General features: G+C 52.3%; 1 long non-coding RNA gene across 1 annotated transcript; it reads right to left on the bottom strand.

Moving 5' to 3' along the window:
- Positions 1 to 324: 324 nt before the first annotated feature.
- LOC123353478 lies at positions 325 to 8,758 on the bottom strand. Its single transcript, XR_006574511.1, has 4 exons — positions 8,525 to 8,758; positions 6,907 to 7,001; positions 1,618 to 1,674; positions 325 to 456 (listed from the first exon to the last, which is right to left on the bottom strand). It is a non-coding gene; the product is annotated as an uncharacterized LOC123353478 (long non-coding RNA).
- Between the last annotated feature and the right edge of the window lie 11,318 nt (positions 8,759 to 20,076).

Below are 20,076 nucleotides of genomic sequence, written 5' to 3'. Positions count from 1 at the left end.
TGCCGTGGGGCCCCTCTGCCCCTGCACACCCAGGGGCTGATTAGGGCCCAGGCTGGGATTCAGACGGGTCAGTGTGATGGGCCCCCCCACCCCGTGCCCCATTCACAGAGCCCAACACTCCTGGCTCCTGCTGCTCACTCTGGAGGCCCCGGTTCGATCCCCAGGAGGGTGGCCCTCACCTGAGCTGCTGCCCCCCCCCCATTCCCCAGCCAGGCTGAGCATCCCCAGCAGGCCCTGGAGTCAGTGGAGTTGGCTGCTCCGGCCCTTAATGCCCTGCTCTGTCCCAGCCCCCCCAGGACAACGTGGGAGCCCCGTTACCGTCACAGAGCTCTGTTGGGTCGGTGAAGAAGCGATTCCCCTTTGGCTGGTATCCATCCAGGCAGGTGCAGTGGGTGCTGTTCACACACTTGGCGTTTGCTGGGCACAGCATATGGCTGTTGCAGTCCCCAGTGGTACCTGCAGGGGCGGGAACAGCTGAGCAGGGTCAGCCAGTGCAGAGCGGCTCCCCCCTGACACACAGGGGGATCGACTCCTTTCACACAATTTTCATCACAGACAGGCAGAGCCGCCAGAGCCGGGCATCGGTTCAAGTGAAACGTTTTTGATCTCACCCAATTTTTTTACTTTTTGTTGGTGTCATCGTTACTCTCATTAGCATCAATTTCAAACTGAAACCTCGCTTCAAACTGGAAAATGGGATTTTTTGTTTTGAAAATTATTCCATTTCCCCCTCCACCCGCCCATGCAGATTTTTTCTGAGTAAAACCAAACATTCCTCTGAACCCAATCAGCATTTTCTGGCAAAAAATGGTTGCTTGGAAAATTCCTGCCCGGCTCTGCTCTGGATTGACTGAGAGCGGAATCAGGGGCGAGGCCAGTTTGGATCCTGAGCTGCCTCCCATGACCCAGATTGTGATCTGCCTCTGGGGGCTCCTGGGTCCTTTAGCTGCCCGGTGTTTGGGGCTCCGCTGGGATCCGTCCCTCTGGCCAGCATGAGGGGAAGGATCCCAGCGCAGCTCAGCTGGCTGCAGGGCTTGGGATGGAAGCAGACGGAGCAGGGTGGGTGCAGCACTGGGGGACCCCAGTGGGTCAATGGGAGTTTGCCTGAATCCCATCTTGGGATTCGCAGCAGAACTGGGCTCCGGGTGCAGAGTCCTGATCCCAAACACCCCCCAACTGGGCACATGGGTCCCAGGTTTCAGGCCAGCCCCAATTTGGGGGTGAGGGTGTAGCACCAACAAATGCCACTTCTAACGTCTGAGCCATCAGGGGTTTGATTCAGGCTGGTCAATAACCCGGCCCTTGGCTACAAAGGGGACCTGCCCCTCACTCCAGCCCCCAGTGTAGAGCCCTGGGCCCCAGGGTCTATTCTCTGCTGGCCATGGGGCTGGGAAGGGAAGGGGAGGGCTGCACAGGGGCCTTCTCCTCTCCCCTGCACGCACCCACCCTGCTCTGTAAACCCACCCCAAGATGCCCACGCCAAGGGGCTGCTCCCGGCTCCCCAGACCCTGACTCTGCTCTCCTCCCACAAGGGAAAGGGGCCGGAGGGGGCGGAGGCCGGAGACCCTGGGCAGCCGGGAGCGCTGGGGAAGGTTAGCCAGGAGGAGTCAGTCTTACCTTGTACGCCATGATTCTGGGCCCCGGTGCCCCACAGGCACAGGGCGATGCAGAGCCCTGGAAGGCAGAGACAGGGTGAGGCCCCATGGGCAGATGGTAACCGCCACTCAGCTGCACACACCCCCGGCCACCCCAGTCCTGCCAATCCCGGGCCAATGGCCAGTCAGGGCCCTGCCGATGGTGGAATTAAAAATGCAGAAACCTGGTGCTCTGGGAAATCAGCCCCAGCTGGGATCCCTGGTCATATTTTAACTGGTTCCAGTTGGGAAATGGACTTTTGGCCAGGGCAACTGGGTCTTTTATTGTGTGTATGAGCAACAAAGACCAGGAGCCCCCGTTGTCAGGGCTGGATTTATACTTAGGGTGCCCCTAGGCACAGGGGCTCGGTGGTTGTGTCCCCCACCTTGGTGCTCCAGGGGCCCTGCTGGCTGGAGGTAGCTGGGAGCTGCAGGGTGTCCCTGCTGCCCGGAAGCTCTTAACCTCCACGGGTGGCAGGAGAACCCCACCACTTTTAACTTTTAGGTGCCCTGCCGCCCAGCGCCTCACTGCCCAGCACCCCCACCCCCTCTGCCCAGAGCTGCCCCATGAACTCCCTCTGAGACCTGCTCTCCCAAGCCCTGCCCCCGGCCCGCACACACTGCCCCCTGGGAGGTGACGCTGTCTGCTGGGTGGAGGGAGGAGCGCTCCAGCAGCAGGGCTGTGTGGAGCTGTCTCCCCCTCAGACGCCCCTGCCCCCCTGGGAGGAGCAAAATTTGAATTTGTAGGCACCCCATAAAATGCTGGTGTCCCTAGGCACATGCCTCCTGTGCCTAATCAGAAATCCAGCCCTGCCCATTGTGCTGGGAGGTGCCCAGAGTCCACCAAAATCAGGGCCCCCATTGTGCCAACTGCCGCCCAGAGCTGATCGAGGTCAGGACCACATCATGCACATGAGCCAGTGAGCCAATCTGTGACCCAAAAGGCTCATGGCAATAGGCAAAGGGAGCAGCATTCTCTCCACTTTACAGATGGGGAAACTGAGGCACAGCGAGGGGTAATGACTTACCCAAGGTCATCCAGTGCGTCCATGCAATGGAGAAACTCACTTGGAAAAGGGAAGCACCGAGGCAGGAATGGGGCAAAAAGACAACACAGGCTGCTTTTGATCTGATTGCCACTTTCGACTGGCACGCGAGCGACCGAAGTATCCACAGTGGCCTTTGCAGTGGAAGTGGGGTTGCCACCGAGTATCACATCCAGCTCTTTGTAGAACCGGCAGCTCGTGGGCACAGCACCGGAGCAGCGGTTTGCCTCCCGCACCTTGTGGTAGGTGTTCGGCAACTCCTTCACTTCGACCCTGCACTGCAATGTGTCCCGGTCATGGCCCCTTTCTGCCATGCATCATGAAATCTGTCTGTAGGTATCATAATTCGCATGGCTGGAGTGCAGCTGGGACTGGACAGCCTCCTCTCCCCAAATATTGATGAGGTCCAGCAGCTCAGCATTGCTCCAAGTGGGAGATCACCTGGTGCATGGAGCAGGCATGGCTACCTGGAAAGATGTGCTGAGACCACTGCACATGTCACCAAGCACACAGGAAGGGGACATTTAAAATTCCAAAGGAATTTACGGGATGGGGATGACGGTTGGTCACCTGAGGGCAGGGCAGTAGAGTTCAAACCGATGACCAGAGAGGCAAGAACAGGCATTGTGGGACACCTCTCGGAGGCCAATCGCAGGGCTGTAATCGACCAGGGTCGCTCTGTACCCCCGGTGCAGAAACCCATACGCCTCTCATTGGGGTGGTTTTTTTCAGTGCTACAACTGCACAGTTTCTGCACTCTAAGAGGCCTGGCAGTGTGTACACCTCGGGAGTTACAACGCAGAAAGCTGCTTTACTGCCCAGAAACTTGCCAGTGTAGGCAGGACCTAAGATGTTTCCAGCTGTCATCCTAAGCAGGGATTCAGAGAAGAATGAGACCTGATTAACTCACTTCCCTGCCTTCAATAGGATTTACAAATGGTGGGAATCCTTTGGATCCTGGTTTCCCCCTATTAGTGGAAAAATACTAGTAGTCCAGTACCAGGTGACATGATCACATGCCCCTGCAGTGTCAAAGCAGCAGCCCAGGAAGCTTCTCAGGAAGGTGGGAGATTAGCATCTTCAAAGTTCTATTGTCCATCTTAAATGGCCCATCCAGGCTGATTGCCTACTGTCTGGGGCATGTTCCCCAGGTGTAAACCCTCTAAGTAATTGTTACATAGTCAATATTCCTAACTTCAGATACAGAATTGATACATGCATACAAATAGGATAATCATATTCAGTAAATCATAATCTTTCCAATGATACCCCACATGACCCATCTTGCATAGGACACATCTGTTATGCCCTATTCGTATCATAACAATATCCTATGAGGAATATGGGGCGCAGTGTCACATCTGACTTTCCCCTTCTGTTGGTAAACCATATAGTCAACTGCTCGACCACACTTTGGTTCATTACGCAATATGCCCAAGAGACCAAATAACCAATATCGGTCTGGTTTAATGATAAAAGTCAGTAATAGCTAAGGCCGGGTGTCTGTCACGTAGGTCATGGAAGTCACGGATTCCGTAACTTTCCATGAAATCCGTGACTTCTGCAGCGGCTGGTGTGGCTGGCCCTGGGCGGCCCCTGCTGGGGCAGTCTTGGACCACCACACACCCGCAGCTCCCCAGTATCAGCAGTAGTTTGGGTGTGGGAGGGGCTCAGGGTCGGAGCAGGGGGGTGGTGTGTGGGGCGGTGCTTACCTGGGGGAGGGGCTCCATGGAAGCAGCCAGCATGTCCCTGCAGCTCCTAGGCGGAGGGGCCTGCGGACTCTGTGCGCTGCTCTGCCTGCAGGCATCGACCCCGCAGCTCTTATTGGCTGTGGAGCCGGAGCTCCCCTGGCCTTCCCTCCCCCTTGGAGCTGAAGGGACAGCTCCGGCTAGCCCTGCCAGCCATCCCCCCAGTAGCAAAGGGGGTTCCTGGGCCATGTACTGCCACGTCCCCCTCACCAGCACCTGCGACAGCCCTCCTGGGCTGCCCCACCTAGACCCATGGTGTGCCCCGGGCAACCTCCCTCCAGCATCCACCGTGCCCCTGGGCCACTCCCCAAGAGCACTCGCAGACCCTCAGCCCAAGTTTTAGTATATAGTACAAGTCATAGACACTTCATGGGCTGTGAATTCTTGTGTACGGCCCTTGACCTTTTACTAAAAATATCTGTGACTAAAACATAGCCTTAGTAACAGCATATTACAGGAACAAAGGTTCAATACAACTCCAATTTCCAGGAACCTGTCCTGCAGCATTGTTGAATTTGCCTTACAAAGAAGGCTTGTGTCCAGAGTCACACCCCTAAAGCTGTCCTTTTTATAGCCAACCTGTTTACAAGGAAAGAGGTACTGTATGCATCCCCTGAGGCTATGCTTAACCTACCATCTTTCTACCTTGTTTTTCTGGTTCCACACGGGGTACCCCTTAGTTCTTTGTTTTGGACTCAGGAATTCCAGGTACCAAGAGAATGATGCACCTCCTCCTCTTGTCCCATATATATTGTCCTTATCTTTGGGAGATTCCAGGGACAGTAACTTCCTGCCTGTTACTACAGTAGAACACCCACATGTGCTGATCCTGACAGTTTTCCTGGCTAATGCAAGGTGTTATGGGATACTTAGCATAGGTGAATAAGACTATAGGAAGCCACAGGCCACCGTTCCAGGCCATGTAACTGCCAGAAATGTACATGCAATATAATGTTATCTGCATTAAGCACATACTAACCATATTAATATATGTAATGTGAATCATACCTATTGATCATGTGATATATGATATTAGCCTGGCATATATTGGTGAACACTTCAGAAATAGATTTAACCCCCACCTAAACAATTCAGCTAGTCCTAATGACCCAGATCCAATGACCCCACCCCTCATTACAGTGCCGATAACCCCTTTGAGAGCTGCCAAGCCTGTGTCAGCTTCATGGCAGAGACACATTCTGTGTGGGACTCTCATGATGGGCACAAACGCGGCACATACAGCATTACGTTCTGCCAGCCTGGGAACATACCAGTTAACACTTGAGTTCTCCCTGGTGTTAGAGAGGGGAACAGGACAAGGAGGAGAAATACTTGAGAGAAATAAAAACTAAATACACAGAAATAAGAAAGAGAGAGAGAGAGAGAGAGAGAGAGAGAGAGAGAGAGAGATGTCTCCTGGCCCCTGTCTATGGACCATATTTGCTTATTTACCCTACTGTGGTTCTGCTGTAAATCCAATGAAGTCAGTTCTCTCATTAAGAACTATTATTACTCTAGTAATATTTCAGAACCCCAGCTTTGTGCCCCAACAGAAAGCTGCCTCACCCAGCTACCTGGAAATGCCCCTTGTGTACTGGCTCTATGCTATAGCCCCCAGGCACAGTGGGCATTCCCAGAGGTGAGCGGTGTGGCCAACGTACTCCTCCCCTCTGGCTCTTGCCAGCTGGTGGACTGGTCCCTTGGAAATGGACAGTTGGGGATGAATCGGGGAAGGCTTTGGGCTGCTCTGCTTCCAGGGACCAGACTGATCTGCAGTTATCCCCTGGGATTCAGTAGCTGTGAACGTGGTGAAAAGCCATCTGGGACCCCTCCATGCTCTGGTCTCATAGTAAGCCCGTCTCAGATAGACTCATAGACTTTAAGGTCAGAAGGGATAATTATGATCATCTAGTCTGACCTCCTGCACAACGCAGGCCACAGAATCTCATCCACTCCTGTAACAAACCCCTAACCTATGTCTGAGTTACTGAAGTCCTCAAATCACAGTTTAAAGACCTCAAGGTGCAGAGAATCCTCCAGCAAGTGAGCCCATCTCAGCCAGCCCCAGGAATCTGGCCCAGTAAATCTAAGGACATTTCAGTGAGTCTGGAGGGAGTCTCAGTTGGTGCAACGTGAGCATTGGAGGGAGCAGAGGAAATTGCACGTTACACCAATGTAGCGTATGCCCAGGTGTAAATTCTAGCTCGAGGAGAAATACCGGGCTTGCTCTGACCCAGCTGGCATGCCAAAAATTGAAGTGTGGCCGTGCTTGGGCAAGCAACAGGTACGGACTCAGGGTGGCCAGCCCTTCTTGCCCCCACAGCGACACTTCTGTTTCTAGCTAGATGAGACCTAGCGCGACTATGTCTTCTCGAGCTGGAACATTCAACTTCCAGCCCCAGAGCAGGCAGACCCCTGGGCCCCTCTGCAGTCTCCTAGTCCCATCCAAATTCAGCCCATGGACTTTGTTCCACTCACCCAATGGATACACGTCACCTCGGGTTCCCATGGTGGCACAGACGCTGTCAGGGCAGGTCGAGTTCTGAGGATTCTGAGCTCTGCAGCCTCCTTATCTTGGAGAAATTAGACAGGAAACCAAGTTGGCAAATTTCCTATTGCATTATATCATATCAATGAACAGCACTGTAAACATGAAAGCACTTTCTTCTCAGCATGCCCTTCTCTCCTTCCTTCTGGCCTACTACTTCTCCCTGCCCCATAATCATTTACATTGCTGAGTACCTATGGGGAAAACTGACCACAGTGCAGAGGACTTAGCACCGCTTCACAGAATCACAGAAATGTGGGGTTGAAGGGACCTCAGGAGGTCAAACAATCCATCCCCGTGCACTGAGGCAGGACCAAGTGCACCTAGACCACCCCTGGCAGGTGTTTGTCCAACCTGTTCTTAAAACCCCCCAATAACAGGGATTCCACAGCCTCCCTAGGTCACCTGTTCCTGTGCTGAACCATCCTTAGACTTAGAAAGTTTTTCCTAATATCTAACCTAAATCTCCTCTGCTGCTCACTAAGCCATTTCCTTCTTCTAACCTTGGTGGACAAGGGCACCAATTGATCACAGTCCTCTTTATAACAACCTTTTGCATATTTGCAGATTGTTATCATGTCCCCTCTCAGCCGTCTCGTCTCTGGACAAAACATCCCCAATTCTTTCAACCTTTCCTCACAGGTCATGTTTTCTAAACCTCTGATGATTTCTGTTGCTCTCCTCTGAACTCTGTACAATTTGTCCTCATCCTTCCTGAAGCGCAGCACCCAAACCTGGACATGGCTCTCCCACCCCGAATAGAGGAGAACAGTCACCTCCCATCGCTGACCCACCCCACTCCTGTTAATACATCCCAGAATGGCATTTGCCTTTTTTTTTCACAGTATCACAATGTAGACTCACATTCCATTTGTGGTCCATTAGAAACCTCACACTCTTTTCTGTAGCGCTGCTACCGAGCCAGTGAGTCCCCATCCCCACCCTGTGAGTAAGGACTGACAACTAGCTTTGCACCCTCCTTGTGGTAGTTTCATCTAGTCCATACTTCCTTAGTTTGAGTAGGAAAATGTCATGTGGGACTGTGCCAAAAGACTGACTAAATTCAAGATACATCACGTCCACCTCTTCCCCCCATGCACTAGACTGGGTACCCAATCAAAGAAGGAAACTATGTTTGTTTGTCAGGACTTGTTTTTGACAAATCCATGTTGCTTATTACTTATCACCTATTATCCTCTAGGTTTTAATAAATTGGTAGATTAATCATTTGTTCCAGTATCTTTCTGGGTATTTAAGATCGGTTCTCTGGTCTACACTTCCCTTAGAGCTCCTATTTTTGAAGTTTGCCCTTGCTATGAACCTCACCCATCCTCCAGGAGTTCTGGAAGACAATCACTAATTCAGAGATGGCTTCTGCTAGTTTCTTAAGTACTTTAGGGTTAATTTCATCAGGCCCTGCCGAATTGCATAGATCTAACTTATCTAAATATTCTTTATCTGTTAACTTATGAGTTATTTCCCTATTCGGGACAGTTTCCTTCCCTCTTATTAAAATTAACTGGTGTGAAGAATCTGGACACAACTAACCTTTTTAATCCTGCATTCAGTAAAACTGAAGAGGTGCCCATACTGAGTGGTTGGTTGCTGACATAATGGTCAGAGATGTCAGTGCCCTGGGTTGTTAATGAGTCTTGCTGTAAGCAGTCATCTAAGGTGGTGCAGCTGTAATGCCCGAGTCACTTTCTGAGCAGTAGCTCTTCTTAACAGAAACAAACAGAAGGACAGATCTTCATCCAGCTCACAGTGTGGCTCCCTATGCGTGAGATGGTGATGTCCAAGTCTCAGCTGTGATTGTAGCTTTTGTCAGCAGCTGTCGTCTTGGAGACGCAGACAGAAAATCAGTTCTCTTCCAGGTGGTGCCGTAGTAACAGGGTTAACACAGGAAGAAGATGGAAGAGGTGGCTAATGACTATCCATGCTTGACTGGTGTCAGAGAGCGGGATGTGGGTGGTCAGGTCTAGTGGTCAGAGCAGAACCTGGCATCCAAGAACCGGAGCCATGGGTCAGAGCCAGGGGCCAAATGCCAGCGCCAAGTGTCAGAGCCAGGGCAGGAGCCAGGACTCAGATCCCAGGGTCAGAATGGGGGTCGGAGCCGATGTTGGAGATGAGGAATAGGAGCTGAGGGTCAGAACCAGGTTACCTGGAAAGAGGCAAGGCAGGAGCTGGGCTGCACCAAGGCCGGAGCTATCATAGCTGTGGGCAAAAGCTTTGAGCAGCTACTGAACTGCTACTGCTGGGCTTAAGAGCCTGTCTGCTGACCCTTCCCACCAATCAGGCAGCTTGGTACAGGCTACCTGAGCTCCTTAAGTTGCCTGGAGACTGGCTCTGCTGCAGGCCCTGATTCCCGACAGATGGTCCTTGTTGATGGTGTCATATGGCAGGTTCTTCAAGGGAGGGACTCCTCAGGACCTGGGGCTTTCCAGTCCTCCCATCCTGGTGTCTGTGAGCTCAAGCTGAAGAGAGGCAAAGAAATACACTCAAGCTCCTCCTCCTATGATCACTCTCATGTGTGGGTCTTTCCAGGTCCCCTTTTCTTGTGCCCCCCTCCTGGAGGAACAGCTCTGGTCCAATCAGTGTCACAAACGTGCTTCTTCCGAATAGATCAACCTTCCACTGAGAAAAAACACTGCACACACATGTGGGTTTTGCCGATATAAAGTCAGTTTCTGCTCAGTGAATTCCTCTTTCTCAGATGTTTCCTGGTGGTGAGCTCTGTCCTGTCTGGATTGTGGTGAGCAGTGGGGTGTGGTTCACCTGCCTTATTTCCTCCTCTGTCTGCTTTAGAACAATGCATTCCCTGTGGCTAAAGAAATTTCTTTGCTCTCCTCTTTGTCATTGGCCAGTCTATCATAGAATCATAGAATCATAAAGTAACAGGGCTGGAAGGGACCTCAGGAGGTCATGTAGTCCAAACCCCTGCTCAAAGCAGGACCAAACCCAACTAAATCATCCCAGCCAGGGCTTTGTCAAGCCTGACCTTAAAAACCTCTAAGGAAGGAGATTCCCTAGGTACCCCATTCCAGTGCTTTACCACCCTCCTAGAGAAAAAGTTTTTCCTAATATACAACCTAAACCTCCCCCATTGCAACTTGAGACCATTATTCCTTGTGTAACCCTTCTGCCCCTCTGAGTTGGCAGCAACAAGGGCCGGGTTCAGTATCCAGGGGTTCCGTTTCAATAACACAATGCAAAACCGGCTCGAGCCCCCACCCAGTGACCTGGGACAATTACATACCACCCCCCCGGGCGCCTCTAGGAGGCAATACTTCCCCACTCGCAAGCACGAAGTCTGAGTGTAGCAAAATCCTTTTAATAAAGGAGGGAAACAATGTGGCATCACATTGGAGAGACACCACAAACAGGACTATACACAAACCATAAGCAAAAACCCACCTCCAAGTACATTTGGCACTGTCCTTAGGGTCTAAAGTCCAATCACCCCAAAGTCCAACAACCCAAAAGTCTCAGTCTCCGGTCAGTGCCACCCCAGAGTTCAAAAGTTTATCTGCAGCGTTTTACCCCCTCCCCCCCAGCCTGGGTGGAAATAAGGGGGGGTCGCACACACAGGGTGCTAGGGACACCTTACGTGGGCCAGGGCCGACTGCCCCGCTTCTCAGTGGAGTTCTGCTGCAGCCTTCACCACGACTGGCTCCACTCCACCAGCTGTGCCCGTGAACCATGTCAGCCGTCCCCACAAACCGCTCCACACTGCTCACTGTTCCATGGGCTGCTCCAACGTGCTGCAGACTGCTCCGCTCTGCCAGCTGCTTGGTGATAGATCTTCAGGCTCTCCCACTACTTAACACAGCACTCAGTGATCTCAGCTTAGTAAGCTCAGCTCTTTTAGTGATTTCAACTTGTAGTAGGAGAGCCCCACTGCCACATGGCCCAACGTGAATTCAGGTCAGCAACCTCCAGATGGACTCCTAAAGGATTCAAAATTAGCTCTGCTCTTTAACAGTGGAGAGAGGAGGAAGTGCAATTGGTGTTCCAGGCCCTCAAAAGGGGCCCAAAGCATCAGGTACACACACCAGTCCCCAGCCTCTCTCCCTTCACTGGGTTTTGGAACCGATGTCCCTTGTCTAGCAAGTACTATTTAATGTAGGTTGAGTCATTTCTGTCATAAAGCAGTCTCATAGTTCCTCATTCACATAATTAAGGTAACAGCCCCTTTTTTTTCTTCCTGCCCCAATAACAAAGAAATTGGGGATTCCACAGTGTGAAAATAACCATCCCAGGCTGCTGTGTGTTATGCTAAGTGGAGTGGGTTTACCAATGCAAATGCACATTCCTAAAATTCCTTTGCCCACTCCTCATAATGTACCACCAGATGTCAGGGTAGAGCTCATCCTGACTCTGCTTACACTTGTTCTGTCATCGGATACCACTGAGAACAGTCTAGATCCATACTCTTTGAAACCCCCTTTTAGGTAGTTGAAAGCAGCTATCAAATCCCCTCTCATTCTTCTCTTCTGCAGACTAAACAATCCCAATTCCCTCAGCCTCTCCTCATAAGTCATGTGCTCCAGCCCCCTAATCATTTTTGTTGCCCTCCACTGGACTCTTTCCAATTTTTCCACATCCTTCTTCTAGTGTGGGGCCCAAAACTGGACACAGTACTCCAGATTGAGGCCTCACCAATGAGTTTTCAAAGATAATGGCCAATGGCTCTGCAATCACATCCGCCAACTCCTTTAGCACCCTCGGATGCAGCACGTCTGGCCCCATGGACTTGTGCTCGTCCAGTTTTTCCAAATAGTCCTTAACCACTTCTTTCTCCAGGTCACGCCCTCCCCATACTGTGCTGCCCAGTGCAGCAGTCTGGGAGCTGACCTTGTTTGTGAAGACAGAGGCAAAAAAATCATTGAGTACATTAGCTTTTTTCACATCCTCTGTCACTAGGTTGCCTCCCTCATTCAGTCCTTCCTGAACAGTTTATATCCATCCATGAGAGCACTCCAGTCATGTGAGTTATCCCACCAAATCTCTGTTATTCCAATCACATAATTCCTTGACTTTGCCAGGACTTCCAGTTCTCCCTGCTTGTTTCCCAGGCTTCTTGCATTTGTGTATAGGCACTTAAGATAACTCATTGATCGTCCTGCTTTCTCAGCATGAGGCAGGAGGGATGGGTGCTTCCTCCCGGTATCCCATTTCCCCACTTACCTCAGGGCTTTGGTCTCCTTCCTCCAGTGATCCTAGTTTAAAGCCCTCCTCACTAGGTTAGCCAGCCTGCTTGTGAAGATGCTTTTCCCTCTCTTTGTTAGGTGGAGCCCATCTCTGCCTAGCACTCCTCCTTCTTGGACCACCATCCCATGGTCGAAGAATCCAAAGCCTTCTCTCCGATGGCCTGCGTGATTCGGTCATTGGTTGGGGCCCCATTATATTGTTCAGCCAACCAAGATTTCATTCTCGAAAGCTTCCTCGTTCGACTGCCTTCCTGAAGGCAAGCGTAAACTCAGCTGTCCCTGCCTGAATGAGCGTCGGCAAAGCTGTTCTGAGCAGGTGCCCTTAAGGGTTAGATTCACAAACACAAGTTACCAGTGTAGCACTGCAGATATTCCCAGATTCCCCAACTGGTGTAAATCAGCATCAGTACAAAGAAGTCCACACACCCATTTACACCAACAGAGATTCTGGCCCTATATTATGCATGGCCAACTGCTCGGGGTGGAGTCATGCCCAAAACTAGCCCGTGGATTAGAAATGGGGAGTTTATCGAGAATGAGGAAGCTCATCAGAAACAACCCTACATCTACACTGAGGAAACTGAGCTCAGACTCAGTGCAGCAGCTGCTGGACCAGATGGAGGCAAATCCCAGACACCGGGAGCTAACGAGGCTCCCTGCTTACCCCTGGCTGGGTTACACATCCCCATACGCCACAGGCTGCGCACTGCGACCTGAACTCTGCTCCCTCCCCAGCTCAGTTCTTCCCCAGCTCTAGTGACTGTGGCTGTTTGGTGCCGTAGCTGGTTCTGTTGGCAGAGTCACTTGGCGAAGGGCTGAGCGCACACGGCTGACGACAGGCTGGGGTTCCTGGGGGGACAGAGCTCAGCTTGCAGTGTGTGGCGCAGTAGCCAGGGTAACGGTGCAGCCTGCCTGGAGTGGAGAAGCTGAGGGCATGTGCTGGTCGCTGGCTGAACTTTTTATTTCCTTTCTTCTGTGTGTTTCATTTCCTAAGTGTTTTTCATGTTTCACTGGAGGTTGCAGTGGGGGGAGGAGGAGAAGAACAGCTGTTGATGGAGAATGCTTGATCCAGCAGCTGCACGAGCTCTTCTCTGCTGGAGGAGACACTGGCACAAAAACAGCCCTGAACAGATTTTATATGTCCCCCCACCCCCACAATGAGGCTTGGGTGAACCTGCTTCACCCATCAAGCAGGTTTTGAGCACCAAGCCTCCAATCACCCAGTGACGTTTGTGCACACCTGGCCTCCATCCATAAGGTTTCCATGCACAGTTGTTGTTACAGCCAGTGAGAGTGAACTGGGAATAGCAACCGTGATATTTGCAATATGCCCTGTGGTCTGAGCCTCTGACCCACTCAGCTCCCTTTGTACGGACCCTCGATGCACCTTCCAGAGGATGCCATGGTATCCTCTCCCACTGAGGCTACCTCTCCAGGGGAGGGCACTCCAGTTATTAGGAAGAGATGGGTAATCGTAATACATGTAGGTACCAGTGACACAGGGAAGGATGGGAGAGAGATCCTGGAGGCCAATTTAGGCTGCCCTGAGCTTCTCACTGGGGCATCAACTCTGAGCCGTGCAGCAGGGGCTCTGCCAGCCATCCCCTGCAGGGGGTTTTGTGTGATGGGGCAGGAGGGTAAGAGCTCAGCATGCCTGCCCCTCCCTCTCTCCCAGAGACACCCATGTTTCCAAGGTAAATATGGGGAGAACCAGCTCTGTGGGAGAAAAGAGACACCGCCGCTGCTGCTCCTGGGGGCAGGAAAGGGGGGCCCACGACTCTGCCCCATTGCTCTGGGGCAGGAGGAGGGGAGTGTAGTACAGTGCTCTTGGCAGAGATGCCCAGAACATTATGGGATATAACCTTGCTCTACTCTGCCTTGAGTTGCTAGCTCAGCCTGTGCTATTCTATGCCACTTATTTCCTGTTTTAGTCAGTGGGATCCCCCCACCCACCCACTCACAATACCACACTACCACCCCCCGTTAGAATTCTCACACAGACATACAGGCACCGACTTCCTCAGTTCCTGGGAGGCTGCTCCACCTCCAATCCACCCTTTCACCAAACCTCCACCCCACTTCTTCCTGCCCACAGCCCCACCCCTAGCCCCTCCCCCCACTTCTTCCCTCCCCTCTCTGCCCCCTCCCACCCAGCATCTCCTGCATGCTGCTGAACAGCTGATCGCAGCAGGGAGAGGGTGGCACTGATCCACAGGCTCCCAGTGGGTACTGAGCACCCACGGAGTTGGCGCCTATGCACACACACATTCTGTGAGGATGCAGTTAAGTGAAGCAGCGAGTTCCCAGCAGGCTCTCTTGAGCACTTATTTTGGTTGCACTGAGCAGTCACTTTACAGCATTGGTGATGAGGAATATGTAAGACTGGGGAGTGATGGGAAAATTGAAGAGTTTCCTGTAGAAAGTGAGGATCAGCATTTATCTAAGGAAAGCCGGAGCCACTAATTTCCTTGCAAATGAGATTATAAATAAAAGACAAATGGATTTAACCTTGGACCTCAAACAATGTATGTACTGTCACGAGGCCTGCTCTGCTAGCAGGTGATGCTGTCCCCAGCCCTGTGTTCATTTGGATAATTCAAGATGTAAGCAGAGTCGGAATGAGCTCTCCCCTGACATCTATTGGTGAGCTGTGGAGAAGGACTTCAGGGGCTGATGTCTTTTCATGGGCACACCACCCTGCCTAGCATGATGGACTGCCTGCCCAAAGGGTCACTTTGGCTGCTGTGGGATCCCCAGTCTCTTTGTTATTGGGGAAGGAGTAATAAAGGGTTGTTACCCTGGTTATGTGAATCAAGGACTAGCAGAGAGGCACGGCTAGCGAAATGGCTGGCGGAGAGGACTGGAGCAGAACCCCACAGAGAGTTGTGGCAAAAGCAACTAGCACAACTAGTGCTGCTAAAAGATTACAGAGCTCCAGCCATGAGGGCCCTGCATGATGACTTTGGACATTTAGGGATGGAGAGGACCCTGGAATTTATTTGTAGTAGGTTCTGTTGGTCCCAGATGGTTGAAGATGTTCACAGGCAATATGAGACATGCGCTTGATGGGTTAAAAGGAAAACTCTGTCCATGGGCTCTGCATATCTGAAGAATGTTACCAGCAGCAACCCTTTGGAGCTGGTATGCATTGATTTCTTGTCTTTAGGAGTGGACAAAAGGAATGTCAGGAACATTCTAGTAGTGACTGACCATTTTGCATGCTATGCGCGGCATATCCCACACGTGATCAGAAGGCCACCACTGTTGCTTGAGTACTGTGGCAGAAATATTTCTCAGTTTACGGATTCTCAGCCCAGATACACTCTGACCAGGGGTGGGACTTTAAGAGTCACCCTCTGAAGGTGTTTGCTACACTCAGACTCTGTGTTTATGAGAGGGGAAGTATTGCCTCTTAGAGGCACCCAGGCGGGTGGTATGTAATTGTCCCAGGTCTCTGCATGGGGGCTTGAGCCAATTTTGTGTTGTGTTATTGAAAAGGAACTCCTAGATACTGAACCCGGCCTTTGATGTTTCTAAGTCTGACGGGCAGAAGGGTTACATAAATAAAAGACAAACGGAGTGATATTCCTCAGGGGCTGCTTAAATAAAACCTGCTCCCTCTTCAGGAGTTCGTTGCACTCCCAGGAAGCAGGAGGTAAAACTTCAGAAGATCTGCAAGAGATCTGAACAGAGCAAGCACAGACGTCACAGCCAAGCATTACCGTAGAACATTTCAAGTGTCATCACAGAGTGAGGAGCAAGGTGAAACCGTAGCTGTGTATGTGGAAGAGCTAAAAATATTAGCTGACTAGCAATTGGTTGGAAATATCCTATGTGCTGTGGGGCAGATTAGTAACACCACAAACCAATGAGGGAATTCAAAGACGATTGCTGGCAGAAGGGGACGTAACTTGGCCCAAAGCAATGAACTGAGCAACAGCAAAGGAAACAGCAGTGAAAAAATGTACAGGCTTTGCACTTAAAATGCAGGGATAATCAGTGACTCAGGTGCCTGAGAGGTGTTTCTGCATAAGTTTGTAACTTTACAATGGCAGATCTCAAGCCCCAGAAGGCAGGGCCAGATGTACAATTTATGCGCGCCTAGGCACAACATGTTCAGCATCCCCATTGCCTACAGCTGACCTTCATGTTGCACACAGTTTGAGAGAGGTAAGGCACCCCTAGAATGCCTGGCACCCCTAGACATGTGCCTACAATGCCTATTTGGAAATCTGGCCCTCCTGGAGGGTAGCCCCAGTGCTATGTTTACACAGCCAGGGCTCTGACTCAGGTTTAAGACCAAGCCCCACTTCTGTCCACATAGAAGTTAGTTTGACTCAGGCTTGGAGACCCTGCTAGGAGTGGGTCAGAGTTGAAGTCCAAACAAACGTTTTGTAGTGTGGATGCAGCTCAGCTCCATGTCACCAGACTCGGGTGTGGAGAGTCTGCCAACACCATCTAACAATCCCCAGGGACTGTGCTTCCCAGCTCTTCAATTCTAAAACTTGCCACTTGCTTCCCAGGAACTTTATGTAACATGGGGATACGGATAATGGCCTCCTTTGTAAAGGACGTTGAGACCTTCTGAGGAAATGAGCTACAGAAGAAACAGGTAGTCTTAGGGTGCAGGTCCAACACAGGCTGGTCTGGCCCCTCTCCTCAACAAGGGGTCAGCTGCTGCTCTGGATCTGAAAGGCTCTTGGTATCTCCTCAACCATAAGGCCTCGTCATGTCCTACGGACGATCCCGCTCTGGGTTCCTGACCAGGACGTCGGTTATTCCTTCCCCTGAGAATCCACCCTTAAGACTGGAGACTGGCCACTTCCCAGGGCTTTGGGAGACGAGTCAGAGCTGCAGGACACCAGTGTGGTGCTGAGATGGGCCAGCTACTGCTCTCAGTTACCCGGGTGCAGGGCAGGAGTAACTCTACTGAATTCAATGGGGTTACGCCTGATTTTTCTGTGGAATATTCCAGCTGCTGGGGGTGGTTCCAACAGGGTTCTCACACCCAGGAAAAACAGAGCCTGTTCCCTTCCCCCACCTCGAGGAGCAGCAATCAGCTGTTTGTGATGAACCAGAAGCTTCCTCTCCCATGCGAAGGCTGCAGTGTCTGGAGCTGGGCGGGAGCAGGGAGGTGTTTCAGACACACAAGGCTCCGCTTTCCCTCCACGTTCTTCATTGCTGCGTAGGTGGGGTCGGACTGAGATCTCCTCTGACGTGGAGTGATGAGCTGGGGGAACAGACTCCAGGAGCAGACTGTGTTTGCCTAAGCACCCTACTGTGCCTAGGAACTCAGCAGAGGGAACTGCTTTGCCAAAGTGACCCCTTTTGGCTGGAGTTGGGTTACAAATCACTTTAGTAGGGAGTGCAGGGGAATGGCAGGTTGTCACCCTGATTGTGTGAGGAAAGGGCAGCAGAACTGTGCTTAGCCTGCCCTGAGTGACGCTCACTCGCTAAGCAGGGGGGTAGGGACGCCAAATCCCCTGAGAGTGAGAGAGAAAGAGGGTCTGGACAGGTGTCTGTATCCGGGGGCGTGGGCTCTGCCTAAAGAGTCCTAGATGCCATTTCACCCTCTCCCTCCCCACTGTGTAAAGACAGAGCTGATCAGACACACTGGAGAGTGTTTGGTTTGTTCAGTGATCGCTAGAGCTGAAATCACTGAGAACCAGGTCTAGCCGCAAAGCCTTAGGGCACGTCTACGCTTAACATGCTGCATCGGCACAGCTGCACCGAGGGAACTGTGCCTCTGTGGCTCTTTAATGGAGACGCTCTAAGCTGACAGGAGAGAGCTTCTCCCATCGGTGTAGTTAATCTACCTCCCCGAGAGGCGGTAGCTGTGTCAATGGGAGAAGATATCCTGCCCACACAGTGCTGTCTACACAGGGGGTCAGGTTGGTATAACTACATCGCACAGAGGGCGGGTGTGTGTGGATTTTTCACCCCCCGAGCGACGTAGTTACACCGATATAGGTCTGTAGTTCAGACCAGACCTCAGTTGTAAACATTGTGGTGGCCAGGGCCGCCGAGAGCGGATTCAGGCCCCGGTGAAAAAAATTTTTTGGGTTGCCCAGCAAGGGCGGACCCCCTAAACAGGGCCAAAGCCAGGGAAGCCAGGTCTAGGGCCCCGTTCCGGACCACCGGGCCCCTGTAATTTGTACCAGCTTCTCCATCCTCTCGTCGGCCCTGGTGGTGGCAGCAGCGGCCGAGGCATTTCTCGACACCATCTTCACACCTCCCACCCCACTGGCGGGAGCAGGGCCAGCTCCAGGCACCGGCTGAGCAAGCTCGTGCTTGGGGCGGCAGATTCTAAGGGGCAGCATTCTGCCCAAACCGAGGGCGGCATGGCCACCCTTTTTTTCCCTTTTTTTGTTCACCTCTCCAGCCGACCCCCAGGGGTTTTTTTCTTTGCTTCACCACTCCAGCCTCCCTGCAGGTTTTTTTGTTTTTGTTTTTTTTCCCTTGGGCTGGCAAAAAAGCCAGAGCCGGCCCTGGGCGGGAGTTGAACTCATGTGAACGATCTGAACTCTGGGCCTTTGCTGACCAAGGGCAGCCACTGTGAGTGGGGTGCAGGGGAGGGAAATGGCAAAGGCAGGTTAAAGGAGAATTTGTTGGACTTTCACACTGCAAGGGGAGAAACTGAGGCAAAAGACACTGCCCAATATATTCTGGGGTAGGCGTTTGCTCATGGCTAAGGCTATGATTATGTCCCGGAGGTCATGGACATGAGGCCTTTCCCCTCCAGTTAGCTCTGCCCCCAATAATTCGCACCTCAGAACTGACCAGGGGGCGGGGAGCTCCATAGCCTGATGGGGGAGGAAGGTTACGGGCAGGGTCGCCTTTAAGGCGATTCGGCCGATTCCCCAGAATCGGGCCCCACACCACTAAGAGGGCCCCGCAACGTCCCATAGAAGCTGCCCCCAAAGTCCTGCCACTGTCGTTGGCGGCAGCTCAATCACTGCCACGGAGGAAGGTCCCTCCACCGGAATGCCACCAATTGAGCTGCCGCCGAAGACAACGGCGGGACTTCGGCGGCAGCTCCTTCGAATCGGGCCCTGCGGTGCCTAAAACCGGCCCTGGCTTCGAGGCACTGCGCTGGGCCCTACCTGGCGAGGCCCTGCTGCCCGGGCCTGGCTCCTCCCCGAGGGGCTTGTCTTCTAGATGCTGTGAAAGGGGGCAGCATGTGGCATGGTGGTGTGGATGGGGAAGGCCGTCTCCACCACCAAGTGTCCCTGGCTCCCCTCTGGCTGGTGGTGGGAGACCCTCTGCAGTTGCCCAGCCATGACGGGAAGAGGAGGGACCCCCCCGCAGCCCTCAGCTACTGCGGAGGGTGAGGGGACCCTGCAGCAGCCCAGCCCCCGGTTGGCAGGGGGGACCCTAGATCTCCCACTTGCTGCAGCTGATGGGGATCTGGAGCTCCCTGCTGCCACAGGGGGTGAGATCCCCCACAATTGTTCAGCTGCCATGGGAAGCAGGGGACTTTGAAGTGGGGCAGTGGTGGTGGGGGACCCCGGAGCTCCAGATGCAGTGGGCGCGGAGGTGAACCTGCCTCCCCATTTTGTCAGGATATTTTTAGTGAAAGTCAAGACAGGTCAGAGGCTTCTGTGAATTGTTGTTTATTGCCCACGACCTGGCCGTGATTTTTACTAAAAATATCGTTCCCTTACTCATGGTCACAAGCTTTCGAATCGTGGCTCTGGGGTTGCCCAGATTACTACCAGGTTCCTTTCCCCTTTTTATTAAAAGTTCTCTTTGTTATACACAGACTCGAGAGGGGATGTATTGCCTCTTAGAGGTGCCTAGGGTGGTCTGAAGCTTTCCCAGATTACTGGGTGGGGGTGTGATGGGTTAGTCACAGAGATCCCCTTGGGACTGTCACCTGATGTGCTGAAA

The sequence above is a fragment of the Mauremys mutica genome, chromosome 20, assembly GCF_020497125.1.
Source record: "Mauremys mutica isolate MM-2020 ecotype Southern chromosome 20, ASM2049712v1, whole genome shotgun sequence".
Classification (NCBI taxonomy): Eukaryota; Metazoa; Chordata; order Testudines; family Geoemydidae; genus Mauremys; species Mauremys mutica.
Note: the sequence above shows the minus strand (reverse complement) of the source record. Positions and strands in the feature narration are given on the sequence as shown.